The following is a 24,753-nucleotide window of genomic DNA, read 5'->3' as shown; positions in this document are numbered from 1 at the left end:
ACAATCGTGCTTTTTTTTTTTCTTCCTTTTTTTTCGCTGGAAATGTTACCGGTTCCTTGTGTTTTTGGCGGCTTTGATGTGCCAGTCAGGCCTGACGCTCACTGTCAGCCACAGCACTAATCAGAGGAAGTTGCTTCTTTGTCACAATTTGCTGCATTCATTTATCGCCCATGCAGGAAGGAGCCAAATCCCTTCATTTGGACTAATCACTTCTCTCTTTTTAGTGACATCTCAGCGCACCCGCAGATTGACAACTCCTTCTAGGTAACACCGGCGCCTGACAGCACCAATATCAAAAGCACATCAAGTCCTTTTACTTTCCAGGAAACAGTAGAGTCATCCACATTGCACTGTTGAGCGGAAATGCCTTGTAGTTTCTTACAAAGTCAAACAATTTTTTACCTAGTGAGTGCAAAACAACCAAAAGCATTGACCATAAAGCAGCAACGTCAGCTACGGATTCAAAAAGTCTGATTCCTCATGTTCCACACGCCAGACACGGTGTGTGATGGAAAATATGGACGGCTAACTGGTCCCTGAAGCACTCTCGAGTTTGCCGTGTGCAGTCTACGGGACGGACGGGTTCAGCAGAGCGAGAATGGATCAGCCCTAGTCCGCAGACCCCCAACTGAGCTCCGGAGCCGGGGGATTTGTTATATGCTCTCAGGGTAGCCGGGCCACTCTTCATTTCAACACGTATGCCCGTTGTTTTTTGACAAGCCACTGGACTGTGTCGGCCTGTCAAAACTGGGGAATGTCTGTTATTTTCAGGGAGTACCCACAGCCCCGTATTATCCATCTCATTCTGTGTGCAAAACCCTCTCGCAGAGATGTATTGCAAAGAAAAGATGTACAAAGATTCCTCAACAAAGCTAAAAATGGCCCAAATCATGGATATGCATTTTCCCAAATCACAGATTGTATGAAATTAATAGGAACTTTAACTGGTGTGACCAATGCAGAACGACTTTTATGCAAAAAGAACCCTGTATTTGAATGTAAGGGTTGGCTGACTTTGTATATGGTCCCTGCACCATAGGGATTTCTCTTGGTGACACAATGAATGCGATTCTGACTCTGACATGGATGAACCGTGCCTGCCAGAGCCGAACCCTCCTGAATTTAAATTTGGTACTAGACATTCGTGTTGGGAAGAATTATAATAACTTTTCATAACGGGCTATCATCAGGTCAATTTCAGAAAACTAATACAGCCACAGCTGTACTTGGTATTTATGTACAAAATAAGTGAACATGGTCGCACACACAAGCACAGTATTGTCATTGTGCACCTGTCAGCATGCTGATGTTAGCATTTAGCTCAAAGCACAGCAGCATGCGCCTAAGGTCAGCTTTACAGTGCCACTGGCATGTAGTCCGTAGTGTATGTAAATACAGTTCATGATTAGCATCTGCGCTGCTGTTCAAACACGGTTATTCCTCTAAGAAAATGTATAAGGTATTAGTGCTACACCTCAAAGTCCTCAATATCTTATTATTTAATTAAAGATATCTAAAAGAAAAGAATAAAGCATCCCCACTTCTTGTTGTCCCCACGACAATGAGTTGAGCTCATAGATCAGTGAGGGTACGCAGCACCAGCTCAAACCCTCTGCAGATGAGGGATTGTGTCCGTGCCGCTGTGGTTTGGAGCGAGGGCAGCGTTAAATGTCTGGGTGTCAGCTGCTCTTTTACTTTTAGCTCCCTCCCTTTAGATCCCTCTCCTCCCAACGCCCAGCTGGGGACACAAAAGTCATTCAAGAGTTGTGTAATTAGCTGCAGTTTAATTAAAGGCCAATTTGGAAAAACAGGGGGGGGGACAGACCAAAAGACAAATTATAGACTTGTACAGCAGAAAATGAGATGCCTAACAAGCTCAGTATCACCATTCAGGGACCTCATTAACATGGCAAACCTTTACAGTGGGCCGATTGGTCTTGTTGGGTCCAGCGTAACTTTAACGCGGAAGTTGTGATTCTATAGTTGGAATAACGCACAATCTTACTGCGTGACACAACTGCGTAAAGCCCATTTAAGGCGTGCTTTAATTTATGTGTGTTTACGTAATGATTAAAACCAAAAGAAAGATTTAAATGATGGTGTGTGTGGAATGGGTTACCAGATTTGTTGAGTGGCAAAAACAATGTCACGAGTTTAAAGAGGTGGTGATGTAAGTTACACAAGTGAAGATTTACATAGAAAACATGGAAAAATCTCTCACGCTGTAACTCAAACACCTCTGTTGACTCAGTTACGATTAAGATAAGTAAGAAACAGGAGCCCGTCTACCCTCAGTGCAGCTAATTGCGCCAGAGAGAGTGTCCAAAAAGCCACACAAGCCGCCATGCTCCTTGTCAACGCTGCAGTGACTGCAAACTGCAAGAGCCTCACTGCTGGAATGGCACTCTTCACATAAAGATGGTGCTAACTTTGGCGATGATTTAAGCAGGTTCCCTCAGCCACCACGATTTAAAGAGTTATCCAAAGATATTGCTGACGTTTGGGAACTTTAAAAAAGGGCAAAACAGAAAGAATGCAATGAACCCAGCAGTATGTTTAAGACATATGGCTGTTTAATATATCTCGGTCAGTGTGGAGATTGTGGCCATTTTCATGCAGTTTCAAACCAGGGATCTCTCATCTCATTAAAACGTGGTGAAAATGTGAGACAGAACCTCCCGACCATGAAAAATGTGCCACAGGGACATGCTTCCAAAAGGACAATATTCAGCTTGAACGCCCACAATTTTCCTGCTGGGTTTTTTTTTGGGAACATATAATATGACCTGTCAAAAATCAACTTGGCACACATGAAACGTGGAGTTATATGACTTTCCCGTCTCATATAAATGAATTTAGAGGATCACAACTTTCAGCAAATGATAAAAACATGATTACCATGTGCACATTTAAGAAGCCCACTCTCTCTCTCTCTGCCAAGCCTTTTGATGAGGCTGCAGACTCAGCCAACAGCTTTAGCAGACGTTGCGGTGTATTGAGCTGAAAAGCAGCTCTCAGACATTTCAGTCATGTTGAGGGATTGTTTTCAACCGGCACACTTTGAATCTAAGGAAAGGTTAAATGGGATCTGCGACAGTGACAGCGGTTCAGATGTGTTACAAACTCTGCGCCTTGTTCTGTGCTCTTTCCGAGAAAGCCAAGCACAGAGTCTGTAAGCGCCACACCCCTTCAAATAACACACGAAGCTTGCACACTCAAGGCAGAGGAAGAGATTACTGGTATCAGAAAATTGCAGAAAAGGTTTTTTTTTGGGGGGGGGGGGCCTAATACTGATGACTGTAAAGTCTGAAAGATTAGAAATGAAACATCATCTTCCTTTGCTAAAAATTCACACGTTTTCACCTTCAAGTAGGAAATCGAATTATAAAAAAACGGTTCAATAATAAGAACATGTAAATTTCAAGAAATAAGCAATTTTCCTTTGCAATTCTTTTGATTTTTTAAAAAAAATAATAGGAAAATGAACTCTGATATAACTGAATAATCACATTATGTCATGAAACGGAACCGGTTCAAGGAATTTTTTAGTAATGTTTAACACATTACACTGTGAAAGTGAAATTTACATCTTGACACACTCGGCAGGACGACGGCAAGTCGAATGAAGCAGCCCATCAACTTTTATTCAAACAACCGCAATTTCCTTGGTGTGGAATAAGAAAGAAAAAAAAAGGCGTTGAGTCTGGAACTGCTGCTCCTTCAAAGCAGCCTCCTTTGCGGAGAAGCTGGCATGACCTTGTTTCCTTGGGAGTAAAAGATACAGAGAGCTGGAGGGGCTGGGCGAGGAAGAGGAGGGGTGGAGGAAAAGGGGGGCATGGTGGAAGAGGTGGGGTAACTTCAAAACCTACATCAAAAGGAATAAATAATTGTTTCTGCTGGTTTTGTTGTTGTGATATGGATCGGCGAAGCAGCAAGTGGCGAGCAGGAAGCTTTGATTTCAGGCAGCCTTCCTGGAGAGGGCTCCTTCTGTCGGCAGCTGAGCAGAGAGAGCGGGGCCCACTGATTAAAGTCCTGTTTGTTTTAATCTTCCCTTTTGCCCAGGGGAGGCCCACAGAGAGGGAGGGCTCCTACTGGGAGGTGGGACGATGCCCTCCCCCTGGGGATAATTCCTTCCCTTTCTGTGGCTTGAAAAGCAGGCGCCGTGTGCAGCATCCAGCCGCAGTGCGAGGAGAATCAGTGAAGGGACGAAGGTGGGCTCGTGAAGGGGTTGAAGGGGTTTTAATGATGGAGGCCGATGGGGTTTTAGGTCAGAGGGAAATTGCAGATTATCGAGATGATTATCATGTAGTGTGTAAACTTTCAATTCCATTTTGCTCCTGTAGTTTCCCTCCACCCCTCCTTTTTTTAAAAACCTTTATCTAACATTACTGTTCCTCTGGTTTACCCAATGACCACCTCCCCGTGCAATGTTGGATCTCTGGGTCCAATTCAAAAGCAAGATATCCACTTTATTATGACTCATAACTTGTATAACTGTGAACCACACAAACAAAACTATGACATATTATCACCTTCTGAAGTTGTGATGGCGAACAAGTTAGCAAACTGTTGCTCATGATCTCATCCAGCATACAGGGAAGAGCATTGACATCCTGCCTTTAGGTTTCTAAAATACTATTGACTTGGTGGTTTCTCTCTACCAAGTCGCGTGGAGAGAAGGAAGGAGGAATGTGAATGTCTGAGAGTTGTTAAAACATATCTCTGAAAGTAAACTGAAGAACAGTTAGGCGGTCACCATATTCAGTGGGGATCATCCACGGAGACCATGGAGGTCTGCACCACAACAGACTGACATCCTTAGCTTTAAAGATAAAGACCTCCTCACCTCAGTTTCAGTTCCAAATAGTACTTATTTGTTGAATCTATTGGGAATGCAACCCAGCCCCTCGAAAAACTTGGCAAAAAAAGGTTTTAACTCAAAAAATTGTTGCTTGTAGCAAATGAACATGGCGCTGACGCTGCAGGGGTTAATACCAACTGGGGCAACTTGTAAAAAATGTATGTGCTCATGCTGTTATACAGCTGTTAAGATTAAAATCCGTCAACACATGACATATGATATGTTAATGGGCAGATGTTTGGAAAGATGTGAACATCAAATGGCACACGATGCCGGCATGCAAACATTTTCTGCTAAATATTTTGTTTTTGTTTTTTTTCATCATCTTCTTGAGCTGCACAGCTGAGCTGAACTCATGAGGAAGATGTGTATGTAGGAGTCGACAGGGACCCCCACTGACAGCCTCTGCGGAGAATGGAAGCATTTAAAGGTTTACGTTGTCATAGGTCAAAGGTCATATAGTATAAGACAGCAGAACAGCGGGTGTGTGTGTGGTGTGTGGTGGTGGTGGTGGTGGTAGGGGGGAGCGTTTAGGGGAATTGAAGGCACTCACAGTGGATTCTCAACAGATGAGCATGCTCACACACACACACACACACACACAGAGAGAGACAGAGCTTCAGGCCTCATGATTCCTCGGCTCACATGACGGTAACATGACAAGAAGTAGAATAGCTCAACACTGTGAGACAGGAACCATTTCAGTGTATATAACAAATAACATGATACATTTTGCCACAGGTCAATTGCCTTCAAGTCAGATCAAGGAATCAGCGTGATGTCCCACTGTGTACAGTACCCCCCAAAAAAATAGTAAACGCTAATTTTGCATAAACGCAAGTTTTTTGCAGTGCAGAGGCTTTGCATAGGCAGGTTGTCTGAGTGAACGGAGATCACACCAGACTTTGAACAAAATTTATTGAAATAAGCTGTTTAATAATTCATGGACGTACCTGCAGCCCAACCTGCTTGCCATAACGTTAATCTAAATGTCACTACGCAGAATTTAAATATTCCCCTCACCTCGGATAAGCGGAATATTTGCACTGCGATAACATCTGAGCGCTTCCCACAGATTTGTATCAGCTGATATTTTGCGACACCGACTCTTTGATTCTGACAGAAATCCCGTATTGGCAAAAGTGTCATCATAATTGCTGGAAGAATGAAATAGACCTGCTGAAGTGCACATTGCTCGGAGTCCCATTTATGCAGTCATGCAAACAAAGTGGTCTCACTGGATCGCGTTGACACGTGACGACACAACGGAAGGCAGCCATTTCCCCTCGCTGACGGTAAACAGCCACTCCGTCCACGGGCCTGTCAGTGTTCGAGACAGAGCTCGTTAGGAGCTGACATCAAACGCTTATGCAGACTGATGATTTAAATATTGGATCGACTCGCGGCGGCGTGCAGACTGAGGAGCGCTGCTATGTGCTGACACTAAGACAGATGTATATTTTAGCAGCCGTTTCCCAGCTAAACTGTCTCATGGCTTCGGGGATAAGACGGATGAAAGTCACAACCTGCGGATCTGCTGGGACATCTGAGGGGTTTGGTGTTCTGTTAGTGGCAGTGACCCCCATTGGCTTCCCCCCCTCAACCTTCTTCCGTCCCACACACTCCCCCTTACGCGCTGGCTCACTCTCAGTGGGATCAGAGGAGAGGTTCCCCGAACGGAGGCCCCCCTCGCCAGGCCCCAGGCGGCGGGGACACTAACAAGCTCTAATGATCTCCAGCCAGGCCTGTCTCTCTGCTCTTCCTCCCCTCACTCACGCTGCAACCTGCGGAACAGGCCTCGGAACAAGAGAGGCAGCCTCGCTGAACCCGCTGTACTGCACGTACCGTCTCCTGTCCAGCTACTTTCAGCTTAGGATCAGGACGAGACGACCACTGCCGAGGCTGGATTGGGCGTTTCTGTGTATGGAACACTCCCCAGGAATGGGCGCGATAAATGTATATGGATGAGGGTAAAAAAATGTTTCGGTATGATAAAAACTCAATGCCCTTCCCTTTTCTTTCCGCTACTCTGGTCGACAGACCTTTACTGGCATGTCTACTCTCCGAGGGGAGAGCAGATGTGAGACACTGGAGGGACTGAAGATAATTGCAAATGCGTTTTGGTCTGCTTCCTATCTTGATGGGTCCAAGTGTATCAATCTAAGACCAAAGAAGAAGAGAGAACGCGGCTCTCTTCACTTCACCACGACCGAGGTTCGGGAGCTACGAGGGCATGCTGATGTAACTGCATGAATCTTATGAGTGTTGGCCATTGACCAACTCTGACAAATTAAAAGGTCACCCTTGAAACACTCTTACATTGTTCAAGAATAGTTGTTGGCAAGCAATGTGGCATTTCTTGGTTCATCTTGTTTTGATCCAAAGACATTAAATTGAGGTATTTGCAGCAACAAGAGGAATTCCCGGCACATGATTCAGTTATCCAAATCATCAATACCAACTCTCAGGTGTTTGGTTCCAGTCCCGTGAAGTTAAAAAAGAAAGGGCTGCTCCAGAGTAAAACATGCTGACGCTGGAAGATGCGTTTTAAGAAAGGGGGGCTCTAAAAGTTGCTCCTCTATCTATTTTATCAGCCATGACTCCAGAAATCTATTCTGGTAAGCTGGTGAAAATGTCATTCCTTTGGAATGTGCAATTATGTAAGATACAAATAATAGACACACCCGCTGACTTTCATAAAGAGCTAAAAAAATATATACATTTTGGTTAAGTGCCTCCAAATGTAGTTATTTGTTTAATCTCAACCTTTGACAGATTGGTCACTTTAAACAACCATTACCAAGTATATGTTCAAAGCTGAGAGTTCTATTATTTACCAGTTTCTAGAGAAACAATACTTGAATATGAAACACCTTTGGTTCTGTATGTGATGAAATTTGTAATCCGGACTGTCAAATGTCCAATATTCAATTTCTCTTAGGCTCTATTTTGGTCACAATCAACTCCTGAAACAAATATCTGGCTCTTTAGCTGCTTGAATGATCACTATAGTCACTGACTTTGTCTTTGGTGTCATGATTTGGCTGTCATGATTATCCAGCTGAAAGAAGAAACCTGCTCTGGAAACAACAACATTGACCTGTTGACATCGATGGTAGTGTACCAAAACAGTACAGACGATATGATGAAAGGCACGAAAGTTTGACTGATTGTACAGATAAAATATATTGATGAGTGCAGCTATAAACACTTCAACTATAACTTAATTTGACACAAAAACACTTGTGGCCCCTAAGATATCTCCCAGATGACTTGGACCAGTTGTGGGGAAAATGTTGAAAGAGACAATAAAAAGACGATGATAAAAGTGCCGAGAACCAATACAAGTCATATTGTTGCTTTTGGATTTAAATCATAAACAGATTATGGAAAAAATGATTGAGGGGTTCTATTTTATGTTTAGTGTATTTCTTAAGGGCTTAAGTCAACAACATTTTCCCATGATTTATTTTTACCATCTCAACTGTAACAAATCAAGATCAACACCTCCTTTGCAGCTGTGACACTGCATTGCTCTTCCAGTTTTGAAATTGGCCGGGTCATGTTTCAAAAATATTGTCTGCTCTAGAACAATAAGGATAGCAGCCACTTTTTTTCAAAGGGACTGTTCTGGAGCGTTAAGATCTGGATATGCCTGGACATAATTACAGCACCTGTAGTTGGTAAAAAAACATATGTGTTTTTACACATACTGTACATTGTGTAGTAGGAGAGGAATAATTTCCTGACATACATTATTGCATTTAACATTTTAATTTTAAATATTAGATCATTTTTGGCGTGATTGACTCCTGTCTGTACTTATGTTTTTTTTTAACGGCAAAAAACATCTGCTCTCTTTAAAAACCATCAAGATGACCATTGAGATGCTTGCATGAAAGTGTGGTTGGATCAACACACTTAGAAAAAAAGGGAGTGTATTAGCAGCACCTTCTTTAGCTGCTTGAAGTCAAAGACTATAAATGAGTTTTGATTTCATCTCAGGGGCCGGACAGCTTCCAGGCTGCCTGTGTGGTCACAGAGAGTTGACCTCACGTACAGTAACAATAAACACTTTGAAACAGATTAAAATGCATTGGAAACAAGTAAAAGCTGTCAGATGTTGTATTATATTAAGAACAATGTCAGTTTAGGACTGAACAGCGAAAGACAACCACTCTGAGTGCGGTCCTTAATCGCAGTGCAACGGTCTGCTACGAGTCAGCGTCCTCTTTTGTTGTGCAGAACATTCTCCCCGGGGAATAATGAGCATGAGACCGTCAGACAGCAAAGCTGCTCTCGCTCTGAAGTTTTGCAGAAGCGCGCTCGCTTCTCGTTAGACCGGTCCACAGCGACTGGGAGAAGAGAGTTCCCAACTTTGGCTTTTGTGAGCCCCTGTGTTTGCATCATCTCTTCAAACCCCTTAAACCTTCAAGTGTATAATTGAGTGGTTACAGAATATTTTCATTAAGTCAGAAGTTGCTGTCCAGCCGAGGCGAGTAAGCACGTCTCTGCTCTCAGCTTAGTGGACTTCAAAGTTCTCTTGAAACTTAGCTCTGTGTTTATTTCTGTCAGTCGTGAAGCCCGTGTAATCAACAGGGAATTGACTAGAAGGTCTTAAAAGGGTCTACTTGAAATACATCAGTGCCCGCTTACATCCACCCCTCGCCCTGGATATGAGAGGTGTGGACATAAATTTCACATTGGACAGTGGATGAAATGAATATGAATTTTCAGTATTTTGATCTGAACATTGAGAGCGGATAAAAGGCACAGTCCAAAGCGCATCTGAAGAAGGAGCTTACATTTCTATAATATTAGACCTTAGTCAGCCTTTGATCTTTTAATCCTGTGCTCATAAGGTTGTGAGATAAGCGGGCATGACTAACGTCTCTTTCTTAATAGTCAAGAAAGAGCGGAGCCCACATAATGAGCTCTTTTACCCCTTTTGAAGACAAATTGGACTGAAATTCCATATTTAATTGATCTTCCTTTCAATAGACTTCGCTTTAAAGAGACAGAGAGACGGCGAGACACATTAACAGAGCTGTTAAATACACTGTCCGTGCTCGGCCTCCCAGAAGTCTGTCGAAGCTTTCTGCTGCCGCCTCCGCGGTACCACCTTTTTTTGTTTTGTTTTCTGTGTTTAGCCAACAGTGTCACTGACACTGACCTGCAGGGTTTATGTAAATATGACAGTGAAACTCTAATCCCGCGCAGCGCAGCAGGCTGCCTGTGTTTCTTGTAATCACATCCACAGATCTGCCGATGCCAGCTGTGCTCACCTATGTGTCCTCCGTCTACAAGTCTCCCTGCCTGTTCATCATAGGGCTGATGCTACTGGAGTCAACTCAAACCAAAGTTATAGACGCGCTTGGAAAAATATTTAGCAATATGAAGAATTTGAACGGCAACGCTTTGCGACCCAATCAAACCAACGTATGCCCTGCAGAGTAAAGGTTCACAACAGCAGTGAACCCCCTATCAGGCCAAAAGGCAAATAATGTTTTTAAGAAATGGAAAATGGAGAAAAGCATTGTTCTGCTTCAATCTGCGGTGGTCTCGAAAGTGCAAATCAACACGGCAAATAAGAAAACACAATGGCAAGTCAAAAAACACAAAAATTGCATCTTCCAATGGAAAAGGTAGGGACCTGCTATGAACTGATTGGACAGTTTCACCGTTCGCCCTTTAAAATGCAAAGAAATGCGCCACAAACGTTTTGGTCCCAGACAAGAAGAAATATCATGGATGTGCTATAAAAACAGAAAAAAGAGGTTGATGTTGTTATTTTAATTTGCTATTGTTCTCATATTTGTCGGGTTTAACATTTACATTTATGTTTGTTTTTTTTGCCATTGTGTATTAATATTTGTTGTCGTGTTTTCCCATTTGTCCTTGTGATTTGCACTTCAGGGCCACGGCATAGATCTTATGTGAAAGAGGAAACCTTGTGTTGTTACTTAGATCAAATATATTAGCTTATATAACAAGCTGGTGACATGCTGTTAACTATTTATTATGACTAATTCAAGCCACATGATAACATAGAGCTGAGCCTGAGCTGAGAGTGCAATGTGAACTCTTTTTTTGAGTTTTAAATGAATAGTGTGACATATAGGAAATGCACTTATTGGCTTTCTTACAGAGAGAGTTGATACGAGAAGATACGACTCTCACTGAGTACAGAGTCTGTGGAGGCAATTAGCCGACTCTAGCACAGAATCAGGAAATCATTATTTCAGTATTTGTTTTTTTCAAAGTGTGTTTTTTTGCACTAGAAAATTAGCAAAATGTATTTAATCTATCCTTTCAAACTTTAACAATTTCCAAACTTTACTGAAGGAAGGAGTGAGAGGGTCCAACAAACCCCAGAGTGGAAAATGAAATGATAATTGAATTACATGCAGATCATCGAACTGCCCGCTACAATTCCCTCTGCCACGGGCAGCAGGTTTGCGATACGCTGTGCGTTGTTTAGCAGTATTCATAGATGTGATCTGCCTCTGACGTGAAATCTAAATTGTGATCCTGATCTTTGACCTTTAAAATGCACAAATAATAGCTGACACTATTAGCCTTTGCAGGGGCACGACAGGGCATCTAATCACTTTTAAAGATTAAAGCCCTCTGCGCCTGACTTTGTGACTGCAGCCGGGTAATAGTTTCTCTCTGGCTCTCCCACAGGCTGTGCTGAACCTTTAATTGGGTGACACTCGTTCCTGTTGAGCTCTCTCTCTCTCTCTCTCTTTCTCTCTCTCTTTCTCGGCTTCACAAGCCGACAAAGTTATTTAAATAACTCTAATACTTTCATCTCATATTCTCTTTGTCCCATTGTGATGCAACCAACATGGACTCAGATAGGAAAAAAAGACACCACGAGTACAAAGAGAGGATTTTTTTTCTGATTTCATGCATTACTTCTCGTCACATATCTTACATTCTCTCCGGACAAATTATACCCCAGATATTAAGTGCTGTGGGGCGGGCGAGGTTGAACAAGGCCAATTTGTTTAAAGGCCGTTCTCCGGGGCACGGCGCACCACAGAGCTATGTTCATATATTACATTTGCGTTTTTTTTGTCTTTTTTTACACTTCTGACGGGCGCTCCATCGTGTGACCGTCTTCATGTCTCCGTTTGATGCTGGTTTAAGGAGAAGGCACTCATTGTCCGCCTGTGGCCCGCAGGCATGTTTCGAGCTACGCAGAGTGAGTCAATGGAGAGTCGGGGGCCGGCTAAATGTCAGGCGCACATGGCCACACTGGCATGGCTTAATGCAGGCCTGTGTCTGGCCCTTGTCCCTGTCCCCCTCCAACTCTGTGTGTCTTTATCCCTCTGTCTCCAGCCCCCCCCCCCCTCTCAGATGTACATGCCATCTGCTCTGGCTCCACATCTGTGAATATCCTGTCTACAAAGCTCGGACAGCAGCGCTCTTTGTGCAGTGAGTCTCTGCGCTCTCAGGCACCTGCCACGGCTTAATCCACTTTACCCGTGCAAAAGAGACAAGCCCATTAATAGTGTCCGTCGCTAAACATTGCATGATGCAAAGCACTTGCTGGAATACAATTTATTTGCCCACAGGCTGAGGTGCGTCTCTCCTTGGGAATACCAACGCAGCTCAGAGGAAGAACATTCGCAAACCTGTCAGTGCAGCTACAAACCACACAGTCAAAACAATGTCACATGCCAAAGAGGGAAGTGTGCCGGCAACTGTAGAGGAAGACAAATTATGTTAGTTCAGCCATTAATTAGTTGTAATAAAAATGATCTTAAATCTACTTTCCCCCCCCCCCCCCCCCGCCCCCGGCTTCAAACAATGACATGAATGCAAAGACTGATTACCCTTCACTGTTTTTGGCCTCAGCTGTATTTTGCTCCACAGATTTGTTCAATATGTGCGGACCATGAAAGAGCCATGCACAATGGATGTTTTCCACTAGAATAAGCGAGTCAATCTTTGATTCATTATACAACACTGCACTATCCAACATGGACTGTCTTATATAAGTCGACTTTCTGAAATGCGTCTAATTCAAGCCGTGTTTGTGATAGGTTTAAAGCCATTGTCAGTAAAAAATGAATTCCACAATGATATTTTTAGGCTTTTGTGTCCTGGTTTAAACGGGGCATGTTTTAATCATCAGATGTTTTGACGTGTACAAAGCACTGCTGATAACAGACACAAGATGTTGTTAAAGGCCCAATCTATACTGAAATTACAGCATCAGTCACGTGTGTTTTACTCCGCGCTTGAAAATAGGAATCATATTCTTGTCCTCTCTCTCGCTCTCTATGTCCTCATTCTGCAAATATCTCCGAATTCAGAGCTGCAGGATCCAGATCCGACAGTGTCCGTATGATTATTATTGTCATTATAGGAATCAGTCAGTCAGTTGAAAAACAACGATACACAACTACTGTTCCTGTCTCTGGCTGAACAATTGGCTAAACATCCAAAGGGCCCTATCTTACCACAAAATGGCGTCATGCGCAATGCAAGTGTGGCCAGGATATTTGTTTTCTTGAGGCAGCGGAAGGCGATTGCACTTTTGATCATCAGAAACCTGGTCTGAAGTCAGTGCCGGAGTATTTCACTATTGTTTTTAAGGGCGCCCGCATTGTGATGTCATCGATATCTCTGATATCGATGACATCACAATGCGGGCGACAATGCGGCGACACGCTGCTTGTTACACACACACAGATGCCTGCTCACATGCAAAGTGAAAGCGCTTCCACTGCGAGGAAGTGTTCGCTCTCATTATCCGCCCTCATGATAACAATCGGCCAAGTTGCAATTCGCACCTGACTCCCGTTTCATTGCATGTCATGCTGAAAGACTAGGCACAACCCTTTTGAACCATGTGCCTCGTGCTACATCCTTGTTTCAATCCTCAAAACTATAGCAACAGTGGATTTGGACACACCCTAGGTACAATTGCAGCATGTGCTTCAGACCATGTTCTTACAGTAGATTGTTAAAATAGAGCCCACACTGTATATAAGAGTGTGGTTGAAAGGGTTGTTAAGCTCTATCTCAAAACAGTGGCGGTGTATACGTGTTTCCCATGAACCCAGCCTCTTCCTGTCACCATGTGTTGCTCCCTGGTGATGTTTCTTCATACGTTTTCACTACTGCTTAACTGATAACATGACAAACATGTCAGCAGTCATTTCCCCCAGCGGACCTTCGCTGAGCATCTGCCGTTGCTAATAACGAGACTTATATCCATTTATATTGTAAGAGCAGTGCCAACCTCCTGTTTGTGCTCTGAGACATTCCTGTAGATTTACAATCTCAAACCCGGTTGCACACTATAGGTGCTTCAAATGCAGTAGAGACCGTTCATACAATGACAAAAAACGTTATTTGTTGTCTATATTCATATGCTAACATTTCTTAATGGATATTGCAGTGATTTCCTAATTTTCCTTAAAAAGGTGCTATTAGGGAGATTACGTAAGGGTTACATAAGACATGCTCCACAGTACCTTGAAAAAATACAGCACGAGGACGGCACTACGTTGGGTAATCAAAAAAGGAGCTGTTTGGTGAGGGAATGAAAGATTCATAATACTCCAAGTAGAGGCAGTTTAAAATAAAAGATGAAAAGACCTTTAAGAAATTGGTAGTTCATAATAGAACAATAGAAACTCTCACCACCATGTTTCAGTGTTTTGACCTGGGTGAAAAACAGACACAGTTCCTGAGAACAGTAGATTCAGGCTTGTGGGGAACTGGAGCCTTTCCCAGCATGCAATGTGCAAAAGTCTGGGACACATTTTAAATAGGGTTTCATTTGTTCAAAACTCATTGCACTGCATTTTTTTCATCAGATTTTAGATATGTTTGTATAGCAAGATTGTAGGCATCTCAAATAAACTTTTTAAATGAAGTGATATTGTAATTGAGAGGCTGTTTGAACCTAAAGAATATACAGGTAATCTACTGCAGTTGCTGCATTGTCTGTTAAAACACTAGCGCCTACTCCTAGCCCACAGCTTTGTGAGGGACTACATTAACAAACAGCTCAAATAATGCAGATAAATAGCTGCCATCAGGTTCAGTTAAAGATACCCTTTACACAAAGCCTGCATCCAGTACTGTCACCGTCGCAAAAATATAGAATTCAGGTGCTATAGTGTTAAAAATATTGCATTTTTCTTTTGTGCTTCCCTCGGTAAAATCAAAATGTAATGAAATAGTTTGAATTCTCCAGGAGAGTTGCCTTTTCATTTGTGAGGCTTTAACAACCAAGAAGTCTGCTTCATCTCAGATGCAGGTGAGGTTCAGTGTGTCACATCGTAAACTGAAGGGTCAGCAGAGCAGAACGGGAAGGTTGTGCAGACAGAGGAGGAGGAGAACGAGGAGGGGTCCATGACCCTGACAAAGACTGCAACAAACACTGTAAACCTGCTGGGCAGTCACCCTGAACAGACGACACTGACTCTGGGTGGACGTGTCAATCCTGTCAAAACCAAAGACGAGAGCCTACAGCGGCGTGTCTGATGATGGGCTGAGCTGGTGGCTGTGGGTGAGGGGAACCTTGCGGGCTCATCCGTTGAAGAGGTTTTTGTTTTACTGCATTTACTTTATTCTATTGTGGTCAAAGTAATTGTTTATCACGAGGTGTATTGCTGACTTTCTGAAGTGTATAAGTGACAAATGCGCATTTGTTTATAAGGATGATGGGTTGAGATAATTCAATTCAATCGAGACAGAGAGAGAAAGAGATGATTGATGCATGATGGGAGTTAGACATGGTTCAGTAAACACCTGAGCATCTCTAACTATAAGCTGGATCAAGGAGGAAGGTTAGACCTTAATGGAGAGAGTGTTTCCGCCTCCCTGACACAGACTGGGAGCTGGTTCCAGAGGAGAGGAGCCTCCCATTCTACTCTTACAGACTGTATGGAGCCAAGTGATGTATTGGGATAGTACGGAACTATGAGCTCTGCAAGATACGATGGAGCTTGGTCATTAAAGGCTTGGCTTCGTATGTGAGTTATCCTATACTCAAATGTTTTTCTGTTATTCGCCATGTAGGCGCTTAACTTAAAACGAGAGTGCATGTGGGTTACACAGATTTCATAAACAGTGAGTATAGTAGCAGTGCAGCAGGATGCAAATGGTTATTACACCAACATACTAAATTCTAAATAATTTACATAAATTGGTGTCCAGAGCTGAATATTAATCAATTTGAAAATGAGACTTCCTCTCGCAATCAGAACCCCCCCCCCCCCCTGTGTTTTCCCACTGTAACCAAGCGCTAGTCTATGGTCACTACCTTTAACCGACAACGCCACTACCTTTGTGATAAAGCAGGAGACAATCAAACAATAAATACAGGATCCTACAGTGAGGTGGTGAGTATGTTACCAAGCATCAAGGACAATGGAATTGTTCTAATACCAAGGGCATTTATTTACAATAAGGATTACAACAAACTTGTTCAAACCGTCAAAATCAAAATGAATCACTGTTTAGAATTACTGAGTAAATGGAAGTCCAAATGTAGTACCTCGGCTTTAAAGCAACACTACCAATAAAAGAGATGCATCTCAATTAAAAGCACAGGGGAAAACCAATTTGGGAAAGCACGGGTCAGGGGATAAATTATTTTAAAACCAATTAATAAGATAACCACTCACACTCGTACAAATAAAGTTAAAACGTGCCAGATAAAAACAAAAATTTAAATATATATAAACAGTGTGTGGTGCAGCTTATAGCTGTTGCACACCACCACAACAAGAAAAAAAGGCGTGTTGAAAAATTTATTTGTAAGTAAATATGATTAACCCGATCTCACTCAGTAGACTGGTGTCTTGTGTACATGTGTACAGGAATTAATATGATGTAGGTCACTTCTTGGGACAGTTCATCCGCTTCCACATAGGACATATGCAACACAATAATCCAGGGACACTTCCGTTTATATAGCTCATGCAGTTCAAACATGTAAGATTGCGTTAATTGATGTGAGCCGCATATATCGGATGATTAAGTGAGTAAAGTGTTCTGTCTGTGATGTGAAGCATCACCGTCCAGCCTGTGGGTTGATCTGTTTTTGTTCTCCTCTCTCACCTTACGGAGATACACGAGCAGTATGAGTTTGCAAGGGTTTGCTCCACAGTCGGAGTGGATGGGGTGTTTTCTGCTATTCTAACACCACTGGACACACCCAGTCCTTATGTGCCTCTTAAAAACATCTCCCATGTTTTCAACACATCGTTTTTCCAAAACAGAGTGAGAAATGATCACACGCTAAAGCTGCTTTAAGTCATCCACCAGAGTCGGAACATTTTTCCTGAAATTGTCTGTATGGGGCTGTATGTGAGAATGCAAATGCGGGCAAATTTCAACTTTTCCTGGCTGCCAGCCCACTTTTTCCAGAATTTCCAGAAAATGTCAGAGTGAGCCCGCTTGAGAATATAGCAGGAAATTCTCCAGAGAATTCATAGCGAGGGAGTGGACCTGTGTTGATGATTTGAAACAAAAACGTTGCTCTCTGCAGCGGAATTATCATCATGTCCTGCCTCTTGAATGCTCTACCCAGATGCCACATAATGTTCACACACACACACACACACACACACACACACACACACACACACACACACACAGACACAGCTAAAAAGTGATTGCCCAGTTAAGTAGTTTGTGCCATGGAAATAAAAATAAAAGTGCTTCTGAGAAGTGGAGGCAGCATGAAACTGTCGTGCCGTAATCTCACCCTCACATCTCCATCAAACAGCCCGAGTCGGGAGACACTGATCACAGCGAGCTGTGTACTCTCTGATAATGCTGTTTCAGACCCTCTGCGGGCTCACGCGGCCTTTCATATGTGTTATTTGTATAATTATTATGCTCATGAATTGCGGATTGTCAACAGAATTTCGAAGATGAAGCATGGTGTCAATTAAAGTGATCTGCATTTGAAGTCTGCATCATCCACGACTACAGAGGCAGCAGCTTCTATGAAGTGCAGGCATGAATACAAGCAAATGCATGTGATTAAATATTGTTTCCTATTATTGTTTACTTGGTGATTCCTCTGAAGTTAATTCAGAAAGTCTTTTCTCACTGAATCACTTTGAGCTGCACATCAGAGGGAAAACTTGGAATCAAATGCTTTTGGTTTTTGGGCTTTCTCATGGAAAGTTATTTAAGAGATTTATTTCAAACAGTTACCCTTGTCAGGCTGATCTAAAGCTTTGGAATTTCAGAAACGTGTGATTCTCTCCAGAGCCATCATCAAACCAGACTGAACTCAAACTTTCCACAACATGTGTTCAATCAAACACATGTTGGCTTCTCAGAAATCCTCTCCAGAGTGGACATGTGCATCTCAGATTGTTTGTTTTTGTAATATGACTGGGGTTTCCTTTTTTATCGCCATACTTATATTCATAAATGCTTATATTTAACATCTATCTGTATACTTGCGATGGTTCATCCAAAATCAAGTTTACACTACCTCCAACTTCAACACTGTCAAAAAGCTTACATCTTCTCCCACAGTCTCAGCTATTGACCCACAGTCTCACTTGAATATGTGACAAAGTCTGTATTACACTGTGCAGGCGGTGACTGAATTGCCATCAAGTTTTCTTCTTGCGACTGCAGCTGCAGGCGTGGCCTTTGAAACCCTTCTATACGACAAACTGTGCGCTCGACTGTTGCTGAAACCAGCTCTTGTTACGTACTTGCACCCTGCACTTGTACCGTTGTCATAACTGTTGACTTCACTCATGGTCAAAAGAATCCAAGGGGAAATGAACAGCAAACTCTTGAGTTAAAGGAAACCTATTATGCTTTTTCTTTTTTTTTTCCCATTCCTGGAGTGTGCTATTTACTGTATTTTTTTGTGTGTATGTAGAAGGTCAGCAAAGTTAAAAAGCCCAAAGTCAGCGGTAAAGAGAGCTCCTCTACCGGACAGAAAACACTGCTCCTGGAGCTCCTGAAACGCCTCATCAGTAGTCCGGCTGATGCTTCTGTACCATCATGATATCAAAATGTCACGGAAGTAAATAAAGCACGCCTGGCGGCATGTCTGGCACACCCTCAAAGCAAGACCAGCAGTTGACCAATCACAGTAAAGTGGGCTGGCTGTCCAATCAGAGCAGACTGATATTCATTGGGAGGGGGGCCTTAAAGAGACAGGAACTAAAACCAAGAGTGTCAGACGGAGGCTGAAAAGAGGAGCTGCAGGGATGGAAAGTATGAGGAAACATGCGTTTTCTGAACATTAGAGCAACCTGTTCAAGTAGTGACCCAGATTAAAATTATGAACCTGAACATGAGCATAATATGTCTCCTTTAAAGGTGTTTTGGTGATCCATCCAGTTTCCTTATTATCCTCCCGCTGTGGACGTTGATGCTCTACAACAACAGAACCACTTCCTTTACTACTTAGCTGTTGGATGAAGAGTCATGATGGCTACAGTTGCTGACACGTCAGTATTTGGCATTCACTAAAAGGTGCTGCTCTCGTTTTAGTAGGTATTGGCATGCAGCCTGTATCTATGTTCCAGATATAATACTGTGTCATCAGGATAATGACATGATGATGATCACAGGCCCTTGCATTCAAACCAGATAATCAGGTTCTCGCTTCCTCGATTCTGCTGGCATAATTTTGAATTGTTTCCCTTGCTTCCAGTCTCTGCTTGCTAAGATAAGCTTATCACCTCATAGCTGTAGTTTTATACTTAGTACACAGTTTGATTCAATTACATTCTGTGTGCATTTACATCTGTATTACAACGTGCTTTTCCCTATTCAGATAAAGAACAGATCAGAGGTTTAATACCAGGTGTCAATGGTAAATGACATTCTCAGAGACAAGGCTTTGTGCAGTCGATTATTTTATTATTAATTATTGCACCATCATGTCAAGTGACCTTCAATTTTTTTGGCACTAACTAAACTCACCTCTGACTGACAATCTTCATCAGCAGCAGAGCAGCACAACATATAAAGTCGTCTATAATATTTTTATTCTGTGAGACTTGCGATGACTGAACATTACGCACGCGCTTTAAAAAGAGATCGCCACAGCTTCAATCTTGTCACCTTTCTGCTGTGCAGGGTCCTGCATCTGAAGGATGTGCTGCTGTTTTACACTTTTAATTTCTCCTCCTCCGCCCCATTGGTATACGCTACACAGCCGGTCTGTTCATTGAGACGAGTGTTTACAGTCTTCAGTGGACCCGCTGGCCATGTGTTCCAACAAAACGAGGTATGATGCCTTTAAAGGGCTCAGTAACACAATATAATCCCGGTGCAAAGCTAAGCATCACAGCTAGCCAAAGTAATTGTACAATTTACATTGTACAAATTCTCCCTGCTGGCTTGCTTTTAATAGGAGGAGGAGAAAGGAGGAGTGGGGGTGAGGATGGCGAAGAACTTTGAGGTTTCAGAAAGCAAACTTTGCCAGGCATTCTTTAGACTTCATTTGGCCAAGTCTGAATCAAAGCGAGCGGACAATCTTCCCTTTCATCTTTCCGAGGCTGTGAAGGAGCAGACTGTGTCCTGCCATGGCTGTGAACTTGTACAGCTTAGCACTGTGAAGGCCACATTTTTTTTTTTTCAGAGGGTCGTCCTTTGAGTGTATTTTTTTCCCCCTCTCTAACCTTTAGATCTAAATCTTCTTAACTTTAAATGAAGTGCTTCAGCTTCTCTTGAAGATTCGGAGCTTTCATGTCGCAGTTCGTTTTGAGATGTAAATCCTCTCGGAGACGTGATGACTTGACCATATTGATCAAATACGGTTGGATCTTAAGTATGGACATTCAGTCGCTCTTTCATTGTGCTGTTCAGTAAAAATAACTTGTCTTACAAATAAGAGACAGTAAAAGTTCACTTTTGATCTTCAAAGATCACATCTCCCAATCTGACATTTGCTGGCTGTTTTTTTTATTTAAACCGCAGTTACTGTATGAAGGGTGGGTATATGTTGGGGGATTGAAGTGTGAATTTAACCTCCTAATTGCCAATGAGTAACCACTGTTACACATACCCAGATAATCCTACTCATAAATCAAGACATCTGTCGATTGTCTTGACAACTGTCAGCAGATTTTGCGTTTTTTTTGGATGAGCTGTTGATGAGAGCCCGACTCTAACCCCCACTTAGATCAAAGAAGGAGCAAAACCGAATGCAAACAACCATTCGAAGCTGTCTTGCTATCTGCAGGTATGGCATGTTTGTCCCCAACATAATCTATATGTCATAAAACTCTGAGCCCTCTGTATTTGCTGGGACGTGGCATTGAGAGGGTTTAAAAAGATCCCTCTTCTTCACCGACCTGAGCTGGTTCTCACGTCCTGATTCATCCGCTGTAACAGCAGCAGCAGAAAACTCTTCCTCCTCTAGCCTCGCCTTCGTCTGATTCGTCTCTTTTTGTAAAAGCCTCTTATATCCATAGCCTTCAAGTCTTGCCTCAGTGAATTAGCTCATTAGCTACAACCAGATTCCAACAATGACAAGCCCTGTGCCCTCTCTCTCTCTCCTCTCTCTTTCTTTCTTGCGCCCAGTGACACATAGAGAACCCAAAACCTACTTTCTTTTGGTCGAGAATGTCTTATTATGTTTGTGGGTAGTAATTTATTCAGAAGGACGGATGAACTTGAAGGCTGTTCATGAAGCGTTCTGGACTGTGGCCTCAGGCGCCCAGGTCTACCTACATCTGTGCCATTCACCGCACATGATTTACAGGAGTTGACATTCCTGTACCCAAGCTGTGTATCCTGACCAAGCTGTGCCAGTGTTCGGCCGGCCGGCCGGAGGAATAAGGAATCCCTGGTGCTCTGCGCTTAGTACAGCTAAACAGGCTTTTGTATGTGCAACACACAATGCTCCATCACTAGCACTTTGGACAGCGTGAGGGCTCTGCTGCCAAGGGAGCGCCTCGCTGTTGTTCTTTTCATCTAAGTTAAGCCACTTGGCCCGCAGCAGAATGGACACGGAGAAGAAAGGACGAGCAGAGAGGCTTGTGGGAGATGGCAGGATTCCTCCCCGTCTCCCTCTGGGACACTTTCCCCTTGCATTTCATCCTTGCACCCTTGGTCTGATTCACCATGAATTCTTTGGAACACTTTGGTACTGCTTAATTTACATGTATGCCAACAGGCTTCTAATGTATTTAAAAGTTGGATGATGTTCAAAGGACACTATAATTCCTCTGAAATGGGCCTTTTGAAGGCTTTATCTTGTTCTTTCTCTTCTGGCTAATCTTGGAGCCCCTCAGTATGCCAGAGCAATTTTTCTAATGCCAATTAAGCTTGACATTAGCATAAAACAGTTTTCAGTTGTTTTTTTTTTCTTCATGAATGTAAGCGTATAGTGAAGAATAGACACTTTTTTTATAATCGCCTGTCTTTGGATGTTTCAACATTGAGCACAGTCAGTCAACTAAAAGAACCTGGTCTTTGCTTTTATTGTGTTGATATCAGCCGATGGGAATACATACAAATTAGGGGTGTTATAGTTCACAAAAAAAACAGGGTTTGGTTCGATACGGTGGTGCCGTGGTTTGGTACGTTTTCAATACAGCAAAAAAGTAGAAATGCCAAAGAAATGTCCTTGACTTTTTTAATAACATAATAATGTTAAATGTTTGTTTTTTTTGACTGTGAACAATGACTCATCTTCTGGGGTGTCTTCTTAGCAGCGTACAAAAAAAATATGATCTCTTTTTTTTTAATAAAAAAACGTGTAGTATTGAAGTAGTTATGAACAAATACAAAGTAAAGAGAAGTACAAAAGAAACATCTGTTTATTTCTTTCAGAAGAAAGATGAGAATGTCCACACAGCACAGATCTGCTTGATGTGACAACATCACCTGCAAAGCAGGAATCCACGGCTATAAATGCACCAAACGCCGCCATTATTCATTTTGCCCTGTTTGAATCAGTTGAATGGCTGCCTAGATGCTGCAGGGATAGATTGTAGCGTGTGTGTTGCTCCGTGTTTCCGTCTAGCTCCTCATATAGACACGAGGGATGATGTCGGCGTAAATGAGTTGACATGTCTAAAGTAGTCCCACTGATGTAGCCTCTCGTGTAGCAGATGCAGCATACCGTTGTTTTAATAGAATTACTATTACTATATATATATATATATATATATATATATATATATATATATATATATATATATATAAACTGTACATTATATATCATGCCATGCTATTAAGGCAGAACATGTTTGCAGTCTCTTTCATTTCTCCCAAGAAGTGTAGTAATTGCCACAGTGAGCCAAGAATTTATTAATTACCATTAGGGGTTCATTCAAGAGCACAGTGAAAAACACAGCAAATGGTTTTTCATTAGCCACAAATGTGCAAATGTGACCCAGAGGAGCAACATAAATTCTTAGCAGATTTCTTGCATTTTTGAGTGGAAGTTAAAAGCTTCGTTCTTTCCTCACACGGAGAGCCGGGGACACATTCCACTCCCAGGAAAAAAAAGTGGAAGTCCCTCTCGAGGGAGCGCTGTGGGGAAACTCAAGCTGTTGTCGTATTGGATTCTTGGTTTCCAGAGCTGAGAATAGTGGGACCAAATAAATTTGCAGTGCAAGTGTTGTAACTTTGTGTGGATTATTAAAGTTTTGGATAAACAACTTTATTAACTAAATCCTTCTGTGAAAAATTTTACTTAGTCGGCTCCGCAAAACAGTTGAATTGGCCTATGGAGCCATTACTGTCTTGACCATTATGCCTGTCTTGTCTGACTAAATGTTTGGTTGTTTGATGAAAAAAGAACAATAGCATTGGCCATAGAGTGCAGCGATTTTTCCTCAAGTTTCCTCTGCGGAGAAGCGTTCTCTGTTACTAAAAATAAAGACCAAAATCATAATAGCAATCCTCCAAGGTGCAAGGCCACCAAGCTTTTTAAAGGTTTTAAATTGGAAGGGAAATGGCACTCTGATTGGTTTATTGCATGTTACACCCAAAACACACCCATGATTAATAACAAGACTAAGTAAAATCCTTTTGAACCATGACTTTTGGCACAGTGATGTTTCCCCCCCCCTGTAAACTGGCATATGTGGATTTGGACCTGACCTTAGATTGTTACAATACAGCCCTCTGAGTTCAGAATCCTGTGTGTTTTTTGGGGACTTTTTTTGTTTCCCAGGCAACACAAAAACATTTCTTCTCGGTGAAAAGAAAAACACTATGTTCACAACTTCTTTCATTTCATTCTAGGAGTTTATGGAGGCACTGCAGAGTGCATACAACGGAATTAGCAGTAGCAGTAAACAAAGTCCACTCTTCTGGAGATAACTACACTACATATGGACATATATGCTCATTACTATTGTCAATATCAGGCACCAGACGAGCCCATTTCTAATCTAAATCTTATCATATTATTAAATTAAAAATAGAGGAAAAACATACACTGAAAAACAAACACTTTTGCAACTCAAATCTTGTCTTGTCTTTTTTTTTTTAAAAGGGTCCAGTACATAGTCATGCGACTAAGTAATTTCCAGTAAATGTAATGTTTCTTTCCAGTCATTACTGCACAACTATCTGCCTCTAATTAAAGCATTATCAAAGCGCTGTATACAACTAGGGGCGGCTGTGGTTCGTCCACCAAGCAGAAGGTCGCTGGCTTGATCCCTGGCTCCTCCTAAACTCTGAACATTAACTGGAATGTACTTCAAGATTGTGGGGGAAAAAAATCTTACCCTTTTTTTCTGTTCTATTTTCTTTCATCATTTTCTTGTGAAAAACTATTCCCTCTAACCTAAATTAATACCAAAAATTAATACCAATCAAGTTAATATATTCTCTGAAAAACTGTTTGTACCCCATATCTGCAATAGATTTCCTCTTTAAATTACAGTCTATAATTTGAGGTCATTGTT

General features: G+C 42.2%; 1 protein-coding gene across 3 annotated transcripts in view; it reads left to right on the top strand.

The window, feature by feature from the left end:
• The window catches only part of nkd1 (NKD inhibitor of WNT signaling pathway 1), a 76,606-nt gene that overhangs the window by 6,788 nt on the left and 45,065 nt on the right, over nt 1-24,753 (top strand). For 2 of the 3 annotated variants that reach the window (XM_035629541.2, XM_035629543.2), the window contains exon 2: nt 225-264. The exons of the other annotated variant lie outside the window; for it this stretch is intronic. The gene's annotated coding sequence lies outside the window, so the exon portion shown is untranslated. The remainder of the gene's footprint in view (nt 1-224; nt 265-24,753) is intronic. 3 annotated transcript variants of the gene reach the window in all.

The sequence above is a fragment of the Scophthalmus maximus genome, chromosome 4 (genome assembly GCF_022379125.1).
Source record: "Scophthalmus maximus strain ysfricsl-2021 chromosome 4, ASM2237912v1, whole genome shotgun sequence".
Lineage (NCBI taxonomy): Eukaryota > Metazoa > Chordata > Actinopteri > Pleuronectiformes > Scophthalmidae > Scophthalmus > Scophthalmus maximus.
Note: the sequence above shows the minus strand (reverse complement) of the source record. Positions and strands in the feature narration are given on the sequence as shown.